Source organism: Ambystoma mexicanum, chromosome 10 (assembly GCF_040938575.1).
Source record: "Ambystoma mexicanum isolate Mex_15411 chromosome 10, UKY_AmexF1_1, whole genome shotgun sequence".
NCBI classification, from domain to species: Eukaryota; Metazoa; Chordata; class Amphibia; order Caudata; family Ambystomatidae; genus Ambystoma; species Ambystoma mexicanum.
Genome location: NC_090932.1, coordinates 796862057 through 796875226, shown reverse-complemented (window position 1 = coordinate 796875226; position 13170 = coordinate 796862057).

The window sequence follows — 13170 nt, the reverse complement described above, 5'->3', positions numbered from 1 at the left end:
TACATGGGATTGAATCCTAAATAGAAAGAGAAGTCTTTTCTGTGCAAGGGCGTCATACATTGGAGGGGTTGATATACTAAGCCTTCGTGCAGTAAAACAAAGGTGCTTATTCCCTCAGGGACGTCATTTATGGGACGCCAGGGGTCACAACAATGGAATGTCCTGGGCTGTGGCCAGCACCATGTGCCTCTTTGCTTCTTGGTGGCTGTCATTCTTGTTCAGACCTCTTACTTTTTTTTTTTTTAAAGAACAGAGGTTCCACAAGTCTAACACTTTCAGCAGTGACCCTAAATAAGAAAGACTGGAAATACCAAATAATGTTTCTTTCTAGAATTCTATAGAAGAATTGCTACACTCATTAAAGGTTTATTTCAGGCACACTTCAGGAGCTGAGTCACTGATTTAGTCTGTTCTTAAACACCTCAACTCAGCCTTCTGAGGTCGATAAATGAGTACCAACACAGGTTGGATGATATTGTATGTATATTTGTTCTATATAAAGCGCTTAGGCATAAGTGCTATATAACAGCATATCATTAATATTTGGCCATGGACGTCCACTTGCATTCACAGTAATTTAGTAATATGGGCCTATACAAACTGATCTTAATGATACATATGGCGATCCATTCTTGTATGAAATGTATATTACATTATAGTGGTTTCGTGCCATATTTTTCGTAGTGTGCTTAGGAACAATGCTATGTGATGCCACTTCCTGGTTTATCAAGGGATGAAAGGTTGTGTTCCATCGCTTGAAATGATATCCTTCATGTGATGTCATGAGAGGTCAAGGGTCGGGTGATGTCACTTCCACTATCCCTGACATTTTGGTGAAATGACGTCTCTGCATTCCCTGTGCTTTGCTTTTAGGATCAGGGGAATTCTCATGCTGTTTGGGGGGAGTTGGGCTATTTGAGCGGAGTTGGGCACGGAAACGGATATATGTTTCCATTGTGTATTTCTGTGCTGCCTTCAAATAGCACAATGCTTTTCAGCAGCATTTATTTTCATGTTGGGGGAAGACCACCACACGTTACCATCTGGGACACTGGTGGCATCACTGGAATTGCAGATTACAACATGTGAAAATGAAACGCATGTTTCAAAGAATGGAAACATTTTCAATAACATTGAAATTATGTGTTTGAATCCCACGTCCGTTGGTAAGTAGCTGTGCAGTGTGTGCACCTTAAAAAGGAAGGGCATTACAGATGTTCTGTGGTAGATGCATTTTAGATTAGTAGTTAGAAGAAAGGGACGTAGGAGACTTATAAACATGAACGTGACCCCTGTCCCATCATGCACCACGAGGGAAGAACGAGAAGACTAATCACTCACAGTGGCGAGGACAGTTGGCTCCTGCGATCCCTGCATGAGTGTGACTGAAGAAAACAAGACCAAGTAGGTGTGTTATGTATTTATTTATTTATTTCAATTCTTATAAGGCGCTGCATGGCTGTCCGCCTCAGAGCACTCCAAGAGAAGAATGAGAGAGATACCGTAGAAAATGAGTTAAAATCTATTCAGGTAGATTGAAGAACAAAGTCTTCACACGTTTCTTGAAGAGAGAAATTGATTGAGATGTGCTGATGTTCATAGGCAAGTTGTTCCAGTCAAGTGGAGCATTAAGTTCAAAACTGCAATCACCAAAGTGTTAGCACTTGTCCCCGGTTTTACCAGCACACCCATTTACATTACAAACATAAACAGGGAGCTTCCATTCCCCTAAAGCAAGAACAATACAATGGCACACACCACAATTACATAACTGATGATGTGCACTCACAATGAGGCTGATTATTGCCCATCACCACACTAATGTACATGCACATTGAATTCCCAATTACACCCATCACAAGAGTATAAGGTTTGGTGGGTATACACGATGGGTCTGGTTGAGTGTCATCTCTGTGATAACATAAGCACAGTGTTCTCACTTAATGGCACCCATTACACGCGTGTAGAATAAGGTGCACAAAAAAATGCCACTGAAAGTGCTCTATGAGCACAATAATATAAATAAAGTATAGTGTGCAAACACAATCACCCAGTACCTAGCACAACTGTAAAATGCGTGGTGCATGGACAATGGCACCGACAGAGACCCTTCACCAGGATAATACAAACGTATGGCTCCTCCACACTGGAAATCAGGCAGCCCACACGTTGCACATGCAATTAGAGGGTACACATTCATAACAGTATGATATAAGATGAACAGAAAATGTGAAGACAACCATTACAAGTCCCATAATCACAAAAACATAACACTTGGTGCACAACGGAATGACACCTATCACAACAGTATAAAGTGTTGTGACTACACAATGGGACTGAGGAAAACCCATCACCATTATCAGGTAGATGCATGGTGCACACACACACCACCACTTGTGAGAAAATACTTGGCAGTGTACACAATGGATTGGCACCTATCATAGCATTCTAATATATGCCACTCAGACAATGTGATCAGACAGCCCCATCACTACAACAATAAACAATGTACAGTATTTTTTCTATTCATTTGCATTTATATTTGCAAGGGGTACATACAAAGTACTGCCTGTGTAAATACGGGTTATTATGGATCATTTATCCCAAGCAGTAGTAATTATGTAGCACATGTTGCCATTATATCTTGTGGTCCCTATTCATAATTCGGTGGTATTTAAAATGTCGTGAAGGGTCGTGTTGAAAAAAGTGGTAATGTCATGTAGAGGACCAACAAAGCTAGCAATGACATGCTACTGGGTTCGTTCCATGCAATTGCAATACATGTGCTAAGTTCAGTGCACAAAATAGGTTTAAAAACAGGAGAACTCCCCTTTAGAGCTTGCTTTTGCACTCTTTAATGCAAGAAGCGTAAATGGTGCATGTCAGAAAGCAGGAGGCACCTACACTTGATTTCTATTGAATCCACCTGCTTTTAGCAGATGCAAAGACTGAAGGCTCCATTAGGAATGCATTGGTTTTATGCCAGCTTGGAAATGGCATGCTGTTGGAAAATCATGTGGTGCACTGCGGCGGAGGGGAAGGCACAGGCGTAAGGCGGAGGCGAAAGGCACAGCGGTGATGTATATCCCGTTCCAAGCCCCCACTCTGCCTTCAAACAGAATGAAAATCCCCCAGACAGTAAAAACAAGACAGAAACCATTTGCACCTTGGCTTTACATCTTACTTATGCTCTGTGGACTTAGAAAATAGTCCCCTATGAAACTGCCCAACCACAACCACAATGATACCCTTAGCCACATAGTTCAAAGGATCGAATAATTTGATAAACAAATTTAACAGACAAATGTTCAGCAGCCAATGAAAAGCTGCATTTTCTAGCTATGAGTTTAAAACAATTCTGATTGGGTCCATTATCTAAATGAAATATGTGTCAAGGCCTGCTTCTCCTGGTTGTATTCATATTTGGCTAATTTGATTAATAGTTCCAACAAGACAAGTTAAAATGCGCCTGAGAGCAGTGCGGCAAGCAATTGTGATTTGTGATATATAGTGCATCAAGTATATATGATATGATAGGTTATTTATAACGCACTTAATAACCAGAGTTTTCTAAGCGTGGACCCAGGGATCGAACCTGCATCGCTTTGTGTCGTCTTGCTTCCAAGGTGAGCACATTGCTGCTGAGCTATCCTCCCAGGATAGAGCAATGCATGGCCTTTACCCAATGCCGTACGTTCTACCCCATGCAGTAAATACCCCATGCAATGTCCACTCATAATTTGGTGATGTTTTAAAAACAGAAGGTTTTAAAAATGCCACACATTTTTTGTTTACCACCATACTCATAATGAAGCCCCTGTATGATGAAGAGCGACCAGAGTTTGTGACCATCAGCCTTATTTATGATAAGGCTTCAGGAAAGCAGAATAGAATCTTGAAAAAGGTGTCACTGTTACCTGCTCGTATTTGGCAAAACATGGACTGGAACCAGGGGTGGACCGGAACCAGGGGTGTACCGGGAACCAAAAGGAGCCCTGGAAAAAGTTCTCAATGTGGCCCCTTAACACACTTTTTCAACAAGCCCAACCCTTTTCTTTGAGAAAATGTGGAAATATCACACAAAAGAGGCCCAGGGTGCAGAGGCTTACCTGAAACTCCCCATAGTTCCCTAAAGTCCAGTTCATCCCCCCTCCCCCCGTAGACTATGACTCCCTCACAAACATGTTGGATAGGCGTGTAAAATAGAGTAGCACACAGCCTATGACGGTTGTGCATATTTGATTAATCTGATTGACATAGGAAGACTACCCTTGCGATTACTTGCCATTAAAAAACAAGTGTTCTTTAAAATACCACTTGTTTTCTGTTACCACCATACTCATAACGAGATCCACGGGTCTATGGAATGTGTGCTGTGGCTGCACATTGGACCTTTATAAACCCTTTTTTTTCAAGCAAGACTTTACTTGCACCAGAAAATAAGATGTGCCAAATTAGCAAAGGTCTGGTCTCCTGAATGTGTGTGCAATAGATGTATTTCCTGCGCCTGCGTGTAGTTTGGAAATTAGGCACATCTCCAACCATGCCATTTTGAATGCATGTTAATGAAACGCACTCCTGCACCTGATTGGACCAGCTTTTGGGGGATGTGCAGTGCATAGAAGGGTCTTTATCCCTCAAACAGGGATAGAAAATTATATGATGGCAGGCCCTTTAAGAGCCAGACGCAGTGAATACATACTGAGCAACCAGGTGGGTAAATCAGCACATTACTGTCCTGGGAAGCTCCAGGAAAAATGTGGTCATCTGGTGACCTTATAGAAAAGAGCGGTCTGGCTATCCTATAGAAATAACAGGTGACATTCATTCTACGCTAGTCCAACTTCTGATGATGGGATTACAGCCAGGATGCTACAAAGTGGCCTGGGGATGAACGCTCTCTGCTAAAGGTGTAGCTGTGCTTGTTCCTGAGGCAAAGTATATCCCATTAATGCACCCACTTCCTGATGCAGTTAAAGTGTCAGGATCTGCATTCAAATGCTTTCCTTTCTATGTCTAAAGGAAACTGTTCACCTCCCTCTGTTTGAGCTACGATTATTTGTGATTGGTTCTGCTTTTGGTATGAATTTATTAGCAGGAACGCCCGATCAGGAAAACGGTTTATCGGTTTTTGAATTACATCCATGCTAAAAGTTCATTACCTTTTTTCCAATGATCATTACACATTTCATAATTGGATTAGTGAGTGGTTTTTAATAGGAGTCTAATGAATTAATGCAATGAGTAGAAAGAATTTAAAATCAAGTTGATATACCTTACGTAAAAAGTAATGTATTTTATCTTCCCCATCATTATTTCAGCTCTTCATTAAAGACATCTGTAGAGGAGCAGATGGATGTGTTTTCCCTAGTTCCCACCCCCTCACTGCTGTCATACAGGAACAAGCGGAGAAGAGCCCTATATGAGACCCCACGTGTTCTCCCTATACCACACTGAGTGTACGAGAGACGATTATGCACTCAGACAACCATGCCGAATGTATCCTTGCACTGAAAGAGTGGAAGGATTTCAGCATACACCAGTGGACATCATGGAGCGCTGTGGGAAATATAATGAGGGCAGAGTGATGTCATGAAGCAAATATACAAAGACATACTGAAACAATATGAAAATAGTTGACATTGACGATGTAAATGAAGCAACAAGAGAAACATGTACGGAATGATAAAGTGATCATATATGCAAAGAAGACTAACTTGCTCACCAATAAGCGTACATACGCAGAAACGCAAGAGAGATAAGACATATAAAAGCTTGCTATACAAGAAAATGTAATGTGGCAAGGATGGCCTTGATGGGAAAATGGACGCCGGCTCATGTTATACTTAATCCAGCTACCTGAGAGACAGACCAGGGCTTCAGAGTCAGGAGACATTGGAAAAACAGTTTTGTGTGCAAAATAAGAGGCGTCTATGTTGACCTCGGATCAAGAGTGCTATTTCGAGAAATAGCTGCAAAGCACAAAGGGAGGCAGACAGATATGCTATGTACATAAGACATATTTCTCTTAGATTAACGAAGAAAACAGAAGAAAACATCTGATGAACAAAGTATTGGACAATTAAAAGTGTATAAAGTCTATACAAGATGGAGTGAGCAAGTCTCTAGATGCCAAGAGGAGCAAAGACACTCAGTATAATTAAATCAAATAGCAGTAAATGGGACGTCAACATGGACTAATTTGTGGTCTCTTGATCCAGAAGTCGAAAAAAGGGCTATTCATTAAGCTGTGGATGAAGATAGTGATGTGTTTATACTCCCTTGAAAATCCCAGAACAGAGAGCAGGCTACAAGGTCAACTACAGATGGGAAACGTTGGCTCATAGGTGGACTGATGAGAGATGATGGACTAATTGGGAAAGGGGGAGTAATCTGACATGACTCAAACACCTGGGTTTCATTTTGCCTACGTGCTGCTAGTCGAGCTGAAATCCCAAGGTTGGTTAAGAATGCCAACCAATCAGAGGGTCTATGACATAACCTGCTAAACAATGCTACATAGACCAATCTGTTGCAATTTTCTATACTACAATCAGTATTATACATATTTAGAGGTAGTTCAAGGCATGCCTTACAGATAACAGATAGCCAATGAGGTACTAACCCTTATGTATAGCATAGCTACATATGTTCCCCTAACCCTTCCATCCCTTCAATAGGTTTTACAGTTCGCCATGTAGTATGACATCACAGATGATGCATTTTGGGGTATAAGACCTCTGTATAATTAAGTTTGTGTGTAAGTGTGCGAACATCACTCTGATGTCTGCCAGTTTGCCCTGCTTTATCAAACTGGGAATAAAATGGTATTTTTGTCATAAGATCTTTATTGGTAATCCCCTCTAGCACAAGAGACGCTTCAAGGTGCTAGAGCAGAATCTACTAAAATGACAGACGTTTGGGTTCATACTCTGGACAAGAACATTAGAGACAATGATCCGCCCTTGTATGTTCCTTTCACATCTATAAAGTGACCTCACATGGCCAATCACTGCAATGAATCAAAAACAAAAGAGATATGGAAAACAGAATATAGCTGCTAATGGAGTGATGAAGCTACCTAATTACAGACCACAACAAAACATATGATTGGTATTTTCAGACCTAGATTTTCCAAAGACTGGAAAGCACTCTGAATACACTCTGCAAACAGGTTCTCAAAGGAAATTCAAGGTATTGGAGATGCAACTGCAAATGTGACGCATGCACACACATGTTCAAGAATTGTCTTATAGACAGAAAATTGTGTGAGGATGTCTTACACAGCCTAGATTGGACCGGATCCAAACTTTATCTGAAGGTACAACTTCTATCGTATGTAGCCTAAGTTGATAAAGCGTTTACTGCAATTACTCAAAAGATGGATTGTACAGGGTGTAATTGCTGCTAAATTGTGAGTTTTTATTTTTGTTTTATTTCCAGTGTGCGTAAGACCTACCTAAACTGGTATTTAATTGATAACAACAACTCCAAAAATATAAAAACAGACAGTAGAACAAAAGATCATATACCATCAACACTCATAGAGATTGCATGTGAAAAAAAGATCTTTAATCTCTTCGCTTGTAAATGACCCGTTGCCTCTATGACCTCTCTCAGTTATTTGTTTTCTGTCATTCAAGTTAACATGTCTCAGAGATTCAAGACGTCTCAATGTCACTGCATATGGATCAAAAGAAAATTGGAATTCTCCATTTGGTTGACCCCAGATGCAACACAAACATCTGTTCACTAGTTTATATGGTGTCTGTCTCTAAATGCTATCAACATAGCCTTCCATATACCAGAGAATCTTGAAATCGAAGATGAGCTAGCCACAAAGAATGAAATATAGTAATCACACATGGCCACTGGGTGTGCCCAGAATGCTTTCAGACAATTTCCAGACTTGTCCACATCACCATAGAGTGATTTGTGAATGTTACTTATTCACAAACACATTTCAAACCCGTATTATGCCTAATATTAAATTCCCAGCTGAATTCTCATAGTTATGTTATGCTAAATTAGGTCAGTGTACCGTTGCCATTTGCATGGTCTCCGGGCATTCACATGGCTCTGTAATAAAAGTTGGTAGGGTTGGTCAGTGAGGGAGAGAGGGATAGAATTGAGGTTGTGCTCATCTGTTGATGCACGCAGAACCATGAGGAACTGGCCTCTGTGCGTGTGAGCTTTCTAGGGGTGCTCTGTTATAGGCACTAGGTTTGTTGTGTCCAGAAGGGTGGGGTGTTTGGTGGTTTCTTTCACTAGCCCTCTTGGCAGGTGTAGTATGAGGGAGGTGTGAGGATGTGGAAAAGGGGAGCGGTCATGGCTAGTTGGTTTCTGGTGATCTCTGGGTGCTGAGTAGCTTTTTTGTCAGTTCTTCATTCTGTTTTGTCCTGTGTTTGCTTTGCTCCAGGTGAATGGTTTGTAGAGGGGCGCACTTCTGTTTATCTCGGAGGGTTGAACAGCCAGGATTTAGTCATTTCCTGGTCTTCCATCATTCTTATTGCCTTTGGTATCAAGTTCCATATTTTGGCTATCAGATCCGAGAAGGTGGTTTCTCCAAATGTCCTTTTCTCAGAGTGTCTTGTTTCAATTTAAGCTTGTTGCTCGATCTTAAGTGTCTTTATAGTTGGTAACCAGTGATTTCAGCTTGGAGGAATTCATCTCCTTGGCCAGGTAGTGATTTATGGGCAATGCAGAGGGCTTTAAGTTGATGTGTTTCTTTACTGGTAGCCAGTGTAGACTTGAATAGTTACTGTAGTGAGTGGGCAAAGCTTCTTTTTGGTTATCCGTAAATAAATGTGTCTTTAGGAAATATTCTTATAATCTACAGTTTTCGTGAGTGGGATTCAAGCCCACTGTTGCGTGCCTCTGTGCCAGGCACACAAAATAACTGGAAAGAAGAATAGACTTTAGCCTTCGGTATGGGCTACACACCCTAATATCCACTCAATGGTTTGTGAAAAAGTACTTTCAGTGTAGTATCGTATGACATTACTGAGTTGAAGTTTCATGCGCAAAAAGGATTTTAATACTCTTCAATAAAAAAATTAAGGCTATTTTATTCATTAGCAAGTGAGTGAAGAAGAAAAAAAGCCAATGCATTTCAGACTGATTGAGTCCTTTATCAGGGCATAAAATCCTCATCTGATCAGTGTGCAGTAAGTCAGTAAATATGATAACAGTTTGGTCAGAACACCAAAGGTGGAATATTATCAGCTGCCACAATATATGGCCCATAGTCCCAGTCCAGTTGCACAAAGTACAAGTGGTGATCACATATTCACATAGCCAAGTTCAAATGAGAAAAAATCATGTAGAGGAGCAGAATTACATATTCTCAGGAGATCCCACCCCCCTACATCCCCTGTATTGGGGACATGAGACAGTGCCATGTCTAACACCAGCTATTGAATTAATACCACAGCCAGTATTTGGAAGACAGTATCCATTAAGACACTCATTTCGAATGTACCCTCAAGGTGATGACAGTCTGCAGGAGGAGATCCATGAAGGAATATGAGAAAGAGCTAAGAGAATGGACTGATGACGACACAGGAAAGTGTGCACAAGTCCTGAAATAATGAATGAAGATAATATATGAAGACTTAAGTGAATCTTAAAAGTGTAAAAAAAGAAGATTACACGTTAGAAAGTGCTGCAGAAATCAGAAGTATAGAGAATGTACATACGCTGAAAAACAAGATAGATCAAGTCATCATATAGGCTAGCTAAAAGTAGTGAATAGATTGCAGGTGGAGCTGCAATTGTAAAGAAACTGGACATTGGTATCATGAAATAAGTAAGCCAAAGAAACATGGAGAGAAAATGAAAGGCTGTGTGGCAGTAGAATAACAGGTTGTTGGTGTTGCATTGGGAGGCTGTCTGGCCTGAAGTCAAGAACCAGAAAGGTGAGGTCAGGTATCTACGCTGAAGGGGAACATGTGTGTGGAGGATGAATCCTCTCATGTTAAGATATGATATGATAGATATGATAGGTTATTTATAACGCGCTTAATACCCAGAGGTTTCTAAGTGCACACCAAGGGATTGCACCTGTGTGCTCCGTGTCTTCTTGCTTCCAAGGGGAGCATATTGTCCCTGAGCTATCCTCCTGAGGTGCAAGAAAGTATGCAGATAATGGCAAGTCTTAATTCATTGAAAAGCTTGCATAATGAACAGAATTGTGGTCTCTTGTCATGTGAATTGAGGATGAAAATAGGGCTTGAACTTGGAGTTTCAGACACGATAGCGAGTGCCTTCACTCCCATTGCATTCTTAGGACAAGAATACTCTGCAAGGCCAAGTACAAAGATAATCTCATGGCAGAAGGCATAGGTGATGAGAGATCTTGGGCTAATTGGGTGGTAGGGCAACTTCATGTCCTATCGACTTGCACCTGGGTCTTGGCTTATGGGCTGCTAATTGAACCGATGTTCCAGACATGGCAGAAGCATACCAGACCAATTGTTTTAGTCCATATAATGAAGGCCTTATAGCTTGAGAAACCAATGAAACGCTGTTTAACTGATTTTTCTTAAATGACACGTATGAAGAGCTCGGCATAAATTGTCCACCTGATATCTGACAGCCAATAACAAACCTAGCTCCTATATGATTGTATATCTAGATGTGTCCCTTGACCAACACCATTGCTTGATAGGTGTTTCACTATTGCCACGTAGGATTACATCATCTGACGCACCCAGAAGTATATCATTGTATTTTCTGTGGAAATCACTGAGAATGAGCGTGCATCCGTTGATGTTCATTGTAAACTTTGTTTTAGATTATTGCTAATAAAACAGCAACTTGCCATCTTCTTGAGTTTGTCTGGTTATTTGGACTCTGCATTATTCTGGTCGAATCCAATCCATTAACAGATGCATTTTTCCAAAGGCCGGAAGGTCAATCAGAGTTGGATATATTAGATACATATGTCCATCACAGTATACCATTAGAATTCATAAATGTGTCAACAAGCATAGGGCAACACGGGAAGATTTCCTACCAGTTCAGAACCATCATTTTGGGATAACAAAGTTTGCTAATGGATTACCCATATTTGGTACATCCAGTCAACAGTGCATTGTAGCGAGTGGCAGATGTGCATTCCGGAAATTAACACTGCAAAATGTCCCACATAACAAGCAGTAACATGGATTTCGTAACATTGCAGCAAAAAATAGCATGATTTCAATTATCAAAAGCATGTAAATCCACAGGACATACAAGCAAACGACAACAAAGGACAATACGTAGAAAAAGCATAGAGAACAATGAAAAAATCATCATAGCAATAATGCATTCAATTGTTTTATCTCTCTCAATATTGAGTAACCGGTGTATCTCGTGCTTGTGGTCTAATCATAATCTGTTTTCTTTGTGATTGTAGATCTGAACACTATTCCTGAATGACAGTATAACGTTCAGTCTCAAAACCGTGCATTTGGATATTGTCCAAATTGTGGCTCTACTCTAGTTGTCTAGTTCACACCCTGCTACTAGAGTTAACTCCAGTCCGTATGCAATGGGCACCCGAGGGTGACTACTCACTGTATCTATGAGTATGATCACCACACCTGGGTCCTTGCTGGTAATTCCTTGTGTTATCCGGTGAAGCTATGGTGGTGCAGTGTGCCATCTGTGAGGGACCGGTCATAATTGTGATACCGACCTTGCATGACTCAAAAAGAGCAAGTATTCTGTTAAACAAAAATGATAAAAGTCAATGGGCCTCATTAGGAGGCTGGCGGCCGCGGAATTAACGGTGCCGGTAAGGGACTGGCACCGTACATTCCGGGCCGCCACATTACGAGATCTGCAGCGGGTCCATCTCTGGACGCCTCCCCAGACCAGACGTGCAGAGCGTGACCCGCTAGCAGACCAGGATGCTAACAACGGGCCCGTCATCAACAGGCTTGTTGTTAGCATCCTCCCCATTCCGATTGAGCCATATAAGGGCTCAAATGGGAATGGGGATGTACCGGGTCTGGGTCCCGAGAATGGAAATTACCGGGCCTGCTAAAGTCGGCATGGCCCGGTAATTCCCTATTTTTGGGACCCGTACCCAGTACCCAGTTTGGGGGTAGCCATGCCGGTAAGAACGGCATGGCTACCTCCAAACTCCTAACTCCTAACGAGGCCCAATATGTCTGAGTCATAAGGTGTGCCCTTCTGTTCACTCAACAATGTGTGCGCTGAATCTGGCTCATCTTAGTAGCCCACTCATAATTTCTTAATAGCGAACAATGTCTCACAGTCAGTCACTGCAGAAGATATACATTCCTGATTCTTGCATAACTATCAACCATGAAATTGATTACAATCTGTGATCAGGGTCAGACACTATGCTAATGCTCTGTGCCTCCGATTTATGTAAGGAAACCACGTTCCGGTAATGATACTCACGTAACTAAAAACTATGCGAGTTCCAATGTGATTGGGATTTATTTATTTATATAAATTCCTAATAGAGCACCAAATCGCCCGCAGGCCTCACAGAGCACACAAAACAAAACAAGACAAAATCAGAAATGAACAGAGTGAGTCAGAGACCGAAATAGACAGAGGCAGTCTAGCACTGAATCTAAAAAGGTGAGTCTTGAGATTATTTTTAAAGTTGACCAGCGAAGTGGAGGACTTGAAGTGGAGAGGTAGGGAATTCCACAGAACTGGAGCAATAACACTGAAGTTAGTTTTTCCAAATTTAGCTAGGTGAAAGCGGGGCAGACAGAATCTGACCTGCTCGATAGACCTCAGCAATCGACCCTGGACATAACGTTGAATACGTTGTGCAAGGTAACTGGGTGCAGTGTTGTTCAGGCATTTAAATATAAGTGTAAGTATCTTAATTGAGACCCTATGCCTGCAATTTTTTCCGAGGTTCAGTAATGGAGTGACGCATTGACAAGCCAAGCATAGCTCTGAACGTTTTGGGTAATCTGAAGGGCGGCAAGATTGGCCCTGGATGTGCCTGCCAAGAGACTATTGCAGTAGTCAAACATTGAATTTACAAGGGCGGAAGCGAGAAGGGACATGTTGCTAATGGATAAAAAGGGGCGCATTGAGTAAAGTTGCCTATTAATCCAGCCACATGTGGCTCGAGTTTTGGCCACGTGTGAGCACATCGAGAGTTCAGCGTCAATAGTGACGCTGACTGTC